General features: G+C 43.4%; 1 pseudogene; it reads left to right on the top strand.

Annotated features, from left to right (window-relative positions):
- Nucleotides 1-8,010: 8,010 nt before the first annotated feature.
- On the top strand, nt 8,011-8,126 carry LOC149467990 (U2 spliceosomal RNA; annotated as a pseudogene).
- Nucleotides 8,127-11,409: the final 3,283 nt, after the last annotated feature.

Here is an 11,409-nt window from a genome sequence, read left to right on the forward strand (position 1 = left end):
TCACAGTTTTTTTTATTGAAGTCTATGGCGACAAAAACACTCAAATCTGCCTGAAAAATAGCTCAGTATTTTTTTGAGCGACAGGCTACAGGTGACAAAACGCTCAAATGTGAACAGGGGCTATTGTAATGGATGGAATTTTTCTTGCTGAGTGTTTTTGAGCTTTGAGCTTCAAGTGTGAACGAAGCCTTACAGTATCTAGACTTCTGTGTGATAACAGCATTCATCATACATCAAAGTAATATTGATGAGCATCATTCAGAAATAATACCAAAAGCATTAAGAGGACATGCTAAGCAAAAATGACATTTGTTAGAGAACCCATGTGCTGCAATAAGGAAGGGTCTAAACCTCTCTAACATCTAACTGCTTGCCGGGGGCTTGGACAACAATGTCATGTTTCACTTGCGACAACGAGTACAGGTCACAAAGAAGTTAGAGGGTGCTAAACTTCTTCACATTACTACATGGAAATGTTTAAACTAGTAGCCAACTATTTTTAATATGGAACAGCTCCTACAATGACCCTTTTTTTATAACAAAGCTTCTGTGAAATAATTTCCACATTATAATGAGGGATAAAAAAAATTTAATTGGTGAAGGATGGAAATTATATCATATTTGGCCCAACACAGAGATGAATAATATGTATTGTATTTCTCCCAGTTAATTCTGTGGGCATTACAGAAGTCTAAAGTGGTTCTAAAGGCTTAAGGTTTTTTTTAGCTTCATTTATTGTATGCATGAAGTGTGCAGCGCCCCCCCAGGCCCCCTAATACTCACCTGAGCCTAATCTCAGTCCAGTGATGTGCACAAGAGACATGGCTTACCCAGATCTCTCCCTCCTCATTGGCTAAGACACAGCAGCAAGAACCATTGGATCCCGCTGCTGTCAATCACAGCTTGTGAGGAGCGAATGGAGGCAAGGCCAAGCCTCGCTCTGCTGTGTCCTATGGATGTAGAGAACGTGGCTCGGGGATGAGCATGTACCAGTGCCCCCACAGCAAGTGGCTTGCTATGGGGGCACTGCTCAGGGGGGAGGACCTGAGAAGAGGAGGATCGGGCCTGCTCTGTGCAAAACCACTGCACAGAGCAGGTAAGTATGACATGTTTGTTATTTAAAAAATAAAAGGCTTTAGTATCACTTTAAGTGTTATGCAAATTTTACAGTCTAGCACCTATATACTGAAGGAATCAACTTTGTCTAATGTTATTTGCACTCACAAAAATAATGATTTATTTGTATACTCATTGCATTGTCTGAAAAAACTTTACAGGTATGGCCAATATTTTAGTATAGAAGACCAAGCTATAGAACAGGGGACTCCAAACTTTCCAAACAAAGGGCCAGTTTACTGTCCTTCAGACTTTTTTGGGGGCTGGATTGTGGCTAGCGGGGGGTAAAAAAGTCAAAAGTCCAACATCAGTGAGAGTGAACAAGGTCTCGGGTGTGGTGTTCAGTTGCATAGTGCCTGTGGTCAGTAGGAGGAGGAGTAGTGCCCAGGGGTGGACTGACCATTTGGAAACTCGGGCACTGCCCGAGGGCCTGGGGTCAGTAGGGGGCCCCATGAGATGCCCCTGGTACCTTTTTCCTAGGCTTTTTTAAGTTTGGGCAAGGACACAGGGGCCCCATGATCCCCTATTGCCCGGGGGCCCCATGTGTTGTCAGTCCGCCCCTGGTAGTGCCCCATCATTGCTATCACTGGAAGGAATATTGGCTCATCATTGATCTTAGTGGATGGAATAGGGCCCCATCATTGATATTAGTGGGCATTGCTGGTGTCAGTTGGGGGAATTATACCCCACTTTTAGTGTCAGTGTTAGGAATAGTGCCCCAAGGGCCAGATAAAGGCCACAGTTTGGAGACCACTGCTATAGAACACACAGTACACCAGTGTTCAATAATTGCCAGCAAGTTTTCCTTTCTTAGCATACATTATTCTCCATTCCCTAAATCTCTGGTTGAAAGTAAACCAGAAACCAGGAGAGACTATGGGTCTAAATAGTGCTAATTCACTAGAGAAAATGAAATTATTCACTACAAAGATTGAGGGCGCTCGCTTCTCCCCCAGGAACTGTGCGATGGTTGGTAGTTTAAATGTATTGCCTTTTCTAAATCATGTGTTATTCCTAAGGCCACTGCAAGTAATATGCTAGGAGAAGGTTTCACATACCTGTCCTAGCTGACAAGGCAATTTACTGTAACCTGGCACCAGGTTTCATTTCAGCAGGTGTGCACAGTTAATGATCTCATACACCTGCTTAGTTAAGAAGGTTTAATAAATATAGAATCCTATTCATTGTGTGCCATATGTCTGCTGCCTACGTATCATCTGTTTGCTGCTAACACAGGGTTAAGACTAGGAGACCAGCAATGGATTTCCTCCCTTTCTTTCTTTATTAAGGCTCAAAGCAAAAAAAAACAAAACCCCATAATATAAATGTCTAAAAGGCATGACATTTCTGAAACATCTTTCCATAATGCACACAAACCAATTATTTTTTTTTCCAATCAAGCTTTAATTTTTCTCTTTTCGTTTTATATAATGCCCTAGTTACTGAACACTAATTAATTAAATAATTAATAATGTCTAATGCAAAAGAAATAACTTGTCAGCCTTTCTGCTGGAGGTCTGTGAACCAAAGTTAGTAGGGTACAAAATTATTGATTGACAGCAGAAATACACTTCATCAACCCGCAAATGCAACGTTGGGATTAACCTGAAAAATGGCTCTAATTCATGTCCTTGAGGTGCCATTTGTTGAGAAGCAATATAGGGATCTAACAGAGACAAATAGAGTGTGGCTGGAGTATACCACTATAATGCTAAATTACTCATTAATGAAAGGCTTGAAGTGCATGTATTTCACAAAGCACATTGACATTTCAGGCCATGACCTGTGCAAGGCTGCCAACATGAAAGCTGAATAGTGTATCAACTTCTCTTTCCTTTACAGTCAAGTCAATGGATCCAGCTTGCAAACTGTGTTTTCATTGTTAAGAATATTGCTGCCACCTACTGGGCAGTAAACAATAGAGCATTTATTGTACTTTCCTGCAACATTACTTTGTCCATTAATCCACAAATGCAACTGTTTTTCAACATAGACACTTTTGCTTTAAAAACAAATGCATTTTTGCTGATGAGTTTTCTGAAAACAGATTGTCATTTAATATCATTTCCAAAATCACATTAAAAACATTTACGGGTAACTATGCAAAAAAGATCATGAAGAGTTTAGCAATCTGAATGTTTGAAGCAAAATATGGAACTAGGCTTAATGATTCACTTTCTGTACATGTTCAGTTTTAAAGTATATAAAGTTTAACCCCTTCACGCTGGATCATCCCGGCGTGAAGAGGAGTTCCTGCGCCGGGAGGTGGGTGAGACAGGGCGTGGCTTAGTGTCATGTGGCCGCCGTGATGTCACGTCACAGCCGGTCACATGATCGAGAAAGGTCACGATCGAAAGAGCAGACCGGGACCTTTCCGTGAGTACCTCACATGTGTGCTCACGTATATATACGTGATTTTGCATTTCCGGTTAGGGGCGTGCGTGAGGTGTGCGTGCGCCCTACCCGTGCCATCATTCACGGCCTCAGCTATTAATCACCAGGTCCTGGACGGACGAAGATTACTCGCCGGTGCCCGATTATTGCCAAGGATTTCCGACGGTGGGGAGAACTGTTAGTAAACAAAACAGTTCTCCTCCCTGTCAGCTCTGGAACACTGCTTTGCATGGCTATGCACAGCACAGCCATGCAAAGCAGTGTGCTTACAGCAAAGCACAAACACAGCCACACATTGTAAAATGGCACACAACACACAGTTAACCCCTTGATCGGCCTACACGTGCGTGAGGTGTGCGCGCGCCCTACCCGTGCCGTCATTCGCGGTCTCAGCTATTAATCACCAGGTCCCGGACGGACGAAGATTACTCGCCGGCGCCCGATGATTGCCAAGGATTTCCGACGGTGGGGAGCGAAGCACAAACACAGCCACACATTGTAAAACGGCACACAACACACAGTTAACCCCTTGATCGCCCTACATGTTAACCCCTTCTTGCCCAGTTCTATTAGTACAGTGTCAGTGTTATCAGCACTGATCACTGTATTGGTGTCACTGGGGATGTCAGTGACATCAATCCAGTTCCCCCCAGTGTCAAAATGCCTGCCGCAGTCCCGCTATAAGTCGCTGATCGCCACCATTACTAGTAAAAATTAAAAAAAAAAAAAGCCCAGTGTATATATACCGCCATTTGTAAACGCTATAACTTTCATGTAAACCAATTAATTTACACATATTGGGATTTTTTTTTAGCAAAGACATGTATCAGAATACATTTTGGCCTAAATTTATGACAAATTAGATTTTTTAAATCTTTTACTGGACATGTTTAATAGCAAAAAGTCAAAAAATATAGTTTTTTTCTCAAAATTGTCAGTTTTTTTTGTTATAGCGCAAAAAATAAACAATGCACAGCCGATTAAATACCACCAAAAGAAAGCTCAATTTGTGGGGAAAAGGGCGTAAATTTCATTTGGGTGAAGTGTTGCATGACCGCGCAATTGCCAGTTAAAGTAACGCAGCGCTGTAACGCAAAAAATGGCCTGGTCAGGAAGGAGGGTAAATCCTCTGGAGGGCATGAATGCAGTGATAAAGGTACTAGTAAGTGTAACTAGATGTTATTGCATTGTAATAAGAAAATCAGCTGTGATCAGCTTTAAAGGCACCGTGTCACTAAGTGCTCCAAATCAACCAACAACCACTTTGTAAAAATAAATACTTACCTTTCCTGCAAGTGGTGTCCAAATATTGAAAGTATTTCAGATCCCCAACTATTGCTGGTATTCAGCATTTCTGGGTTTGTTGAATATCTGGTCACTGCCAAGTATTGTGGTTCCTCCTGCTGACTCCTGTATCACTATTCTGTCCTGAATGTAGTTTTGGAAATTATATGCATGCTAATTTCAGTTATGTAAATCTAGTCATGGAAAGAATATATTTTGTAGAATTCTACATACTTTGTGGAATCTCATTTATGTAACATTTATTACTTAGTTTACCTTTGCGATTGGAACAATGGTAAAAATATGTGGTTGAACTACGGTTTTACTGCCCCCTTTAACCACTTGACCTCCGAAAGGTTTTACCCCCTTCATGACCAGGCAATCTTTTGCTATTTGGCACTGCGCTACTTTAATTGACAATTGTGTGGTCATGCAATGGTGTAACCAAAATAATTTTTAACCTTATTTTTCACACCGATAGAGCTTTCTTTTGGTGGTATTTGATCATCACCGGGGTTTTTATTTTTTATTATATAAACAAAAAAACATTTTTTTTAAAAAACAATATTTTTTACTTTCTGATATTATACATATCCAATAAAAAATCTTCATAAGTTTAGGCCAAAATGTATTCTGCTACATGTTGGTAAAAAAAAAATCCCAATGAGCATATATTAATTGGTTTGCATGAAAGGTATAGTGTCTATAAACGATGGTATATATACTGGAATTTTTTTTTTTTTATACTAGTAATGGTAGCAATCAGTGACATAGTGGGACTGTGACCCCATGTTCAGCAGATAATACTGCCACTGAATGCAACCCATCTAAGTGAATGGGGCTGCACCACAACCATGAGCCAAATGCTAGACTTGCTGTTGCTTTGCAATATCCCCATTCAAACAACAGGCATTCAGGAGTCAATACTGTTGCCTTCTGAATACCTGTCAGCTGCTCTTGTGCCACTCTGTGAAAAGTGATCCACTGTGGATCACTTTGCAGAGACCAACGCAGGTGTAATCAAGCGCTAACAATTTCTCATGTCTTTTTGTTTCATTATATCTATTTGTTAAAGACAAGCATATGTGTAGCACCTCATAGGCATCTAAAGTAGCCTTTTACATTTGGCTTGCTGAATTTGTAGAGTTACAAATGTATGGCCCTTTTAGGGCCTGCAGAGAGTCAGCCTGCAACAGGCGTAAGAGAGGGTTAATTGTAGAGGGCAGGGACTTTCCCTTCAGACCTGTTTATTAATCAGCTGGTCAGAGAGGCTGTTATACTATCAGTAGTGAGGAAACCTGAATGTGGTCTGGAAGTCACCATAGGTGGACTTTGACCTGCTGGGTGAGCTGGCCTGTAAAAGAGACTCTATTGCATCTACTGTAGCTAGAACCCTGTAAGCCAGTGTTGTGCTGAAAGGAAGTTCTACCTACTGTGTGTGTGGGAACTGAATTTGAGGACAAGCCTGTCATTGTTTTTCCAATTCATGCTGAACAAAGCAAATTTTAAGTTGAATGAACTGTTTCCCAGCAGCTTGTTTACCCCTCTGATCCCTACAATTGGTGGAGGTCTCTGGCAGTTTGAGGGGTGTAAGCCAATCCCATGTCCTGGGTTAAAGCTGCATGGGCTATAAAAATATCTGAAAAGGCAATGGAAGAATTGATTAAGCAACTAATACTGGATAATACGCAGGCACAGGCCCTCCAGGGCAGGTCTTGGCACAGAGAGTCGCAACTAAACAAGAGACTGGTTGAACAGATAGCGGGTTTCCAGAAGGCAGCAACCCAGCAGGCTGAAAGGATTGGAAATGGCTCCAGTGTGAACCGTTGAAGGCTGTGCAGTGGACCTTGAAAAAGATGATGGCCACAAATAATGTTGAAACTTTTTTGACAACGTTTGAGCAGATTGCAACAAGGGAAGGTCTGCCTCAGAAAGACTAGGTGGATGTGCTGGCCCTCTTCCTGACTGCAGATCCTCAACAGGCATATTGCGATTTGGCCTCAGCACTGGACTATAAACTGCTAAAAGATGGGAATACTAGCCAGGAAGGGGGTGACTGCTGCTTTGAGAGCGAGTTGAGTTCATGGCTGGGGCTTTGATAAGGCTAAGCCTGCCCGTGCGCAGTTGTATCATCTAATGTACCTATTCCAGGATTGGCTGAAACCTGAGGAAGTGACACCCACTAAGATTGTGGCTAAAACCTGAGGATGTGACACCCACTAAGATTGTGAAGCGAGTTGCTCTAGACCGATTTTTGCATGGTCTTCCCAAGGACCTGCACCAATAGGCGCCTCAGTCAGAGCCCCAGTCCCTGGATGATATGGCTGCCATAGTAGAATGGTACAGCTGTGTAGAAAAATTATGTGAGCACCCTTCTGCAACCAGACCAAGGAGGCATGTTCCAACATCAACATGGCACCTGTTGAATGCATAGTGTCTGTTCATTATCATGATCCTCCCACCAGAAGCACCCCAGCCTCAAACCTGCCTGAGTGTCGGCAGGGGAAAAAGGAACCCTGTGAGGTTCACTGTTGGTCCTTCCACTATCTGGGTCATGGAATGAAATATGACACATATGCTTTTGCCATTATTACTATAAATAATCTCCGTCCGCTTGAGTGTGTGTGGTGCAGGTTAATGGTCAAGAGGTTGTAGCACTCCTTGACTCAGGGAGGGGCATTATCCTGCTTCAATCTGACAGGTTGCAGGGAAAGCTGATACCTGGGGAAAAGATTGGAGTGGTCTCGGTACATGGCTGTCAAAGACTATGCAATGTACGCGTAACTCTACATCAGCAGGAATTGCTTCATTAAGAGTTGGAGTGATCCTGGGGTTGCCTCATGACTTGCTAATTGGGCAAGACTGCCCCATATTTTGGGACTTGTGTGAACAAAAGCTCATTGGCTTGGGAACCTCCCCCCCCAAAAAAAAAACCTCCTGAGGAAGTGGTTGATACTATGTTGTGTTTCGTGCTGAATAAAGCGGATTTTAGGTTGAATGAACCTGTTTACCCCTCTGATCCCCTCCCAGCCACCTGTTTACCCCTCTGATCCCTACAGGCCCTTAAGTGTTGCTACAACTAAACTTGTGCACAGGAGGGTAGAGTCTACCTAACTTGAGCTCTGGAGCACTGTCAGCCAGTGAGAGAGACAGAGACTGGAAACCTAGAGAGCCAATCAAATAATTATTTGCCTGTGACAGTGTAAGTGTCCTTTTCATGCTTCTCGGCCTTTTGGCTAAGATCAAGTGTAGTATCTGTTCTTATCAGTGTCCAGTGAGGGTGCTCCCGACCATTCTAGCTTTGCGGTGATGGTTGTTGTATAGTACCCTCACTGGTATGATGGGGGTCCGGAAGGCTGAACCGGAGGGACAGAAACCAGGGAGCGCCATGATGAGCTCTGGGGCCTTGGGAGTAATTCCTCTGGTGAAGCTGGAAAGACCCAGTACCTCCTGATTCGGACGGATCTACCTTGGTCTGGCCTGGGGCTGGGGACGCAAAAAGTCCGCAAACTCAGTGCCCCCTGGGGAAGACGCTCTCAGGGGTGTCACTAGTAACACTTGGGTGTGGGACCCCACGGTGTGAAGATGACACATGGCCACTGTTTTTCACTTCTTTTTGCACAGCGCCCTAAGGACCAGGCCTTTTGGCTAGGACCAGGGCAATTTTTGCTACAGGCCTCAGGGCCTGGTCTGTGCACAATTCGGCACGGAACCACTTTTTTATTTTTTCTTTATCTTTATTTAAAATGCACTCCCACGTTTGTCACTTTTTTTGCTCTTATGTGTGTGTTTTTCACGGATGGAGGGTGTGGGTCCTCGGGCCTACCCTGAAGTCTAGGGGGAGGATGTGTGGCCATACGGTTCCTTCCTCCCCTGATCCCTAGGGGACTCTTCTTCGGGAGAGTCCCCTTGCCTAGTACTGGATGTCCGGCTTCGGCTGGGCATAGGGAATGGTGGTCCACCAGGCCTTTTGGCCAGGAGGACCAATTGGGAACCTTGTCCCCGTCAGGAGCTTCGTGCCTCGGGGGATCAGGGTAAGCGGTCCAAGCCCCTTTAGGGGTAGGACACAGCACACCCCTAAGTGCACTTTTTCGTGTGGTGTTTTGCACTTGCACTTTTTTTGTGAACACTTACGGGTTTTTTCGTTATAGTTGCACGTTTGCGGACTTAAAAAAAAAAAGTGTCCTTTTCATGCTATAGAAGTGCTGATAACCCTTTTATCTGCTAGTCAGATCTGTGAGGTGTAGAAGGCGCTAAGGATACTTTGTGGAGGGGTGTTATTTTCATTCCTTTTGAGAGGTTATCAGCCCTAGCTGAGAGATTTCAGGGAAATGCCAACAAGAGGGGAAATTCATATGTGTCATTTTTCTGTCTTCATCAATACCCCTGTAACACAAACAAAATGTGTAATTTAGGTAAATATAAAGTGACTGTAAACATAAAACAGTGATATTCCATACAGTGAAGGAAATAAGTATTAGATCCCCTGCTGATTTTGAATGTTCGCCCACTCACAAAGAAATTATCAGTCTAAAAATTGAATGGTAGGTGTATTAAAACACTGAGAGACAGAATAGAAACAAAAAATTCAAAAGAAATGCATGTCTAACAAATGATGCACTGATTTGCATGTTCATGAGGGAAATAAGTATTTGATCCCCTTCACAAAACATGACTTAGTACTTGGTGGCAAATCCCTTGTTGGCAATCACAGAGGTCAGACATTTCCTGTAGTTGGTCACCAGGTTTGCACACATCTCAGGAGGGATTTTGGCCCACTCCTCTTGGCAGATCCTCTCCAAGTCTTTAAGGTTTGGTAGCTGACATTTGGCAAGTCGAACTTGCAGCTCCCTCCACAGATTTTCAATTGGATTAAGGTCTGGAGACTGGCTAGGCCACTCCAGGACCTTAATGTGCTTCTTCTTGAGCCACTCCTTTGTTGCCTTTGCCGTGTGTTTTGGGTCATTGTCATGCTGGAACACCCATCCATGACCCATTTTCAATGCCCTAGCTGAGGGAAGAAGGTTCTCACCCAAGATTTGATGGCACTTTGCCTCATCCATCGTCGCTTTGATGAGGTGCAGTTGTCCTGTCCCCTTAGCAGAAAAACACCCCTAAAACAGAATGTTTCCACCACCATGTTTGACAGTTGGGATGGTGTTCTTGGGGTCATAGGCAGCATTCCTCCTCCAAACACAGCGAGTTGAGTTGATGCCAAAGAGCTCGATTTTGGTTTCATCTGACCACAACACTTTCAATCAGTCCTCCTCTGCATCATTCAGATGTTCAGTGGCAAACCTCAGACGGGCTGGACATGTGCTTTCTTGAGCAGAGGGACCTTGCGGGCACTGCAGGATTTCAATCCTTGTCGGCGTAGTGTGTTACCAATTATTTTCTTAGTGACTGTGGCCCCAGCTTCCTGGAGATCATTGTCAATATCCTCACATGTAGTTCTGGGATGATCCTCACTATTCTCATGATCATTGAAACTCTACGATATGAGAGTTTGCATAGTGCACCAGACCTAGGGAGACTGACAGTTGTTTTGTGTTCTTCCATTTGCGAATGATTGCACCAACTGTTGTCACCTTCTCACCAAGCTGCTTGGTGATAGTTTGGTAGCCCAGTCCAGCCTTGTGTTGGTCTACAGTCTTGTCTCTGACATCCTTTGACGGCTGTTTGGTCTTTGCCATGGTGGAGAGTTTGGAATCTGATTGATTGCTCTTGTGGACAGGTGTCTTTTATACAGGTAACAAAAAGATATTAGCTGCACTCCCTTTAAGAGACTGCTTCTAATCTCAGCTTGTTACCTGTATGAAAGACACCTGGTAGCCAGAAATCCTGCTGAATGATAGGGGATGCAAATCAGTGCATCATTTGTTAGACATGCATTTCCTTTGAATTTTTTGTTGCTATTCTGTCTCTCGGTGTTACAATACACCTACCATTCGATTTTTAGACTGATAATTTCTTTGGGAGTGGGCAAACATTCAAAATCAGCAGGGGATCCTTCACTGTACTTATTTCCTTCACTGTATATTCCAAAAGAAAATAGAATACAAAAATAGTCCCGTGATAGAAGAAAAACTGAAAGTCCAGTGTTAAAAAATTCCAAAAGTAAAGTCCGGTGTTGAAATAAATCTCAGTGATAGTATATAAACGTGTTGAAAAGATCTGTGCTGTGCCCGCCATGCACCCCCCACTCAGCTGTGCATTCACCAGAACATAGCCTTTAATAGCATAATCACAAGGATATCCACTGCTGGGATCAAGAGGTTCCTAATCACCCTTATCATGAATGGTTGCCAGGATCATAATAAAATACTCCACTCCATCATAACATAGAAAGAGAGAAAAATTTGCTCCAATCGTGTATTACCCAAGGTAAACAACTTTAATAATCCAAGTATTGCACTTACAACAATAAAAACTTCAACAAGCCCAATGAAATGTTCATATTAGTCACACAGATTTCGCATGGTGCTCTCACCACCTCCGGAACTGCCGGACAGAACGCCGTCACGTCACTTCCAGTGACGTATCTGCGTCACTTCCGTTCTGCGGCACCATCACGCCTGACGCGTTTTGTCATATCCTGACTTATTCATAGGGGTG

Source organism: Staurois parvus, unplaced genomic scaffold, assembly GCF_062004578.1.
Source record: "Staurois parvus isolate SC_StPar_1 unplaced genomic scaffold, SC_StPar_1.0 ptg000096l, whole genome shotgun sequence".
In the NCBI taxonomy this organism is placed as follows: domain Eukaryota; kingdom Metazoa; phylum Chordata; class Amphibia; order Anura; family Ranidae; genus Staurois; species Staurois parvus.